This window comes from Penaeus monodon, chromosome 7 (genome assembly GCF_015228065.2).
Source record: "Penaeus monodon isolate SGIC_2016 chromosome 7, NSTDA_Pmon_1, whole genome shotgun sequence".
NCBI classification, from domain to species: Eukaryota; Metazoa; Arthropoda; class Malacostraca; order Decapoda; family Penaeidae; genus Penaeus; species Penaeus monodon.
The window spans coordinates 56403036-56405535 of NC_051392.1; positions in this window are offsets into that span (position 1 = coordinate 56403036).

A 2500-nucleotide genomic window follows, 5' to 3' on the forward strand; every position below is an offset into this window, starting at 1 on the left:
GTGATACTTCTGAAGGGGAGTTAGATAGGGAGTTGGGGAGGGTATGGAGGGAGGGAGGGAGGGAGGGAGGGAGGGAGGGAGGGAGGGAGGAGGGAAGGAGGGAGGGAGGGAGGGAGGGAGGGGGAGGGAAGGAGGGAGGGAGGAAGGAGGGAGGGAGGGAGGGAGGGAGGGAGGGTGGAGGGAGGGAGGGAGGGAGGGAGGGAGGGAGGAAGGGAAGAAGGGAGGAGGGAGTTGGAGGAGGGAGGGAGGGGGAGGGAGGGAGGGAGGGAGGGAGGGAGGGAAGGAGGGAGGGAGGGAGGAGTAGGAGGGAGGAGGGATGAGGAAGGGAGGGAGGGGAGGGAGGGAACGATTGGGGGTAGAAAGTAATGGAGTTGCTGGGGGGGCGGAACGGAGTGGATTGGAGGCGTTATGGTAGAGAGGGAGGGAGGGAGAGGGAGAGGAGGGAGGGAGGGAGGGAGGGAGGGAGGGAGGGAAGGAGGGAGGGAGGGAAGGAGGGAGGGAGGGAGGAAGTTTAAAAGTTTAGTTTGGATTCCATTTGATACAATGGATATTCTTGGTGTGACATACTGTCTGCTTGATTTTGCTCACGTGTGTCAGCTGCTGCTGACTCGGCGGAACCGAGTCCTTGCCCGCCGTGGTGCCCAGCCACAGCAGTAACCTCCGGGCGACAGTTGCAACTTCTCGCGCCTGGGCGGGGCGCGAACCGCCGACCCCTCGGATGAGAGGCCGACACGTTACCACTGTACTAGCCCGGAGGGAGGGAAGGAAGGAGGGAGGGAGGGAAGGAGGGAGGGAGGGAGTTGGGGAGGGTATGGAGGGAAGGAGGGAGGGAGGGAGGGAGGGAGGGAGGGAAGGAGGGAAGGAGGGAGTTGGGGAGGGTATGGAGGGAGGGAGAGAGGGAGGGAAGGGGTAAGAAGTGTGGAGGTCAGGGATGGGGGATGGGGGTAGGTGGGAGGGGGGGTGAAAAGAGGGTTTAAGGGTGAAGGGTGGAGGACAAGGATAGGGGAGAGGGGGGGAGGGGGTGAAAGGAGTGTTTAGAGAAAGGGTAAGAAAGGTAGAGGTCAGGGATGGGGGGGTTGGGGGGATGGGGAGATGGAAGAGATGGGGGGGGGGATGGGGAGATGGAAGAGATGGGGGGGGGGATGGGTGGTGAGGGGAGACTTTGCTAATCCGGGGTCGATTTGAGGAAGATTCTAAGTGACGGGGAATTTGTCTGACTTTTCTCGCATCTGTGAAGGTTTCAGTTCTTCCAATTTTTCTTCGTTTGTGTCGATCTCCTGTTCATTTTCCTTTTTTTCTCATCTCTCTCTCTCTCTTCCCTTCTCTCTTCTTCTTCTTTCTCTCTTCTATTTTTCATTTTTTATTTCCTTTTACTTAATTTTCTTTTAACCCTCTTTTCCTGCTTACTAACTTACTCTATTCCTTTTTCTTATCTCTTGTATTCTACTATTTCTATTCTTATTCACTTCTTCCTTCTTCATTGTTCTCTTCTCCTCTTTCTACCCCTTTTTCATACTTATTCTCTCCTCCGCTTCCTTCTTTTTATCATTATTCTGTTCCTCTTCCATTTACCGCTATACACGATACACTAATCGGACAGATCACACAACATGGAGTGCATGTCCGTAGAGTTATGTCTGGGTACGAAAATATATATCTATTTTTTTTCTCTTTTTTTTGTGGAGTGTCAGGGCCCAGGATAGGGGAGGGGAGTGGGGGAGGGGGTAGGGATAGGAGGGGATGACAGAGGGGACGAGGATAAGAAGGAGATACTAGGATGGAGAAGAAAGAAGGAAGAGGGGAAGGAGAAAGAGGAAGAATGAAAGAGATGGAAGAAAAAGAGAGAGAGAGAGAGAGGGGGGGAGAGAAAGAGAGAGAGAGAGGAGAGAAAGAGAGAGAGAGAGAGAGAGAGGGAGGGTAGAGGATGGGGGGAGGGGAGGGGATGGCAGTGTATTAACGGGTCAAGGAACGTTTAAATAAAGGCTTTGTTTATGAAAAGACTTTATTGGATGATTATGTAGGTCGTGTTTCTCAGTGTTTATTTAATTTATGGGTTTATTCCGCTTTCGCTGCATTGTTATTTGGGGGAAGCGAGGGGGAAGGGAGGGAGCGAGGGGGGGTGAGGGGGAAGGGAGTGAGGGGGAAGCGAGTGAGGGAAGGGGGGAGGGGAAGGGGGTGAGGGGAGAGGGGGGAAAAGGGGGTGAGGGGAGAGGAGGAAGGGGGTGAGGGTGAGAGCAGGAGGGGAACGGGGTGAGGGGAAAGGGAGGTGAGGGGGAAGAGGGTGAGGGGGAAGGGGGTGAGGGAGAAAGGGGGTGGAGAAGGGGGTTGAGGAAGACCATAGTGATGATGGTGATAATAATCATTATGATAACAACAATGTTAATGACGATGATAATGAAAGTGATGATCAAGATGTTGATAATTATGAAAAGATGCAAGAACCATGATAATAACATAATTAATACTGTAATTATGATGAAGATTAACAACATAACAACAG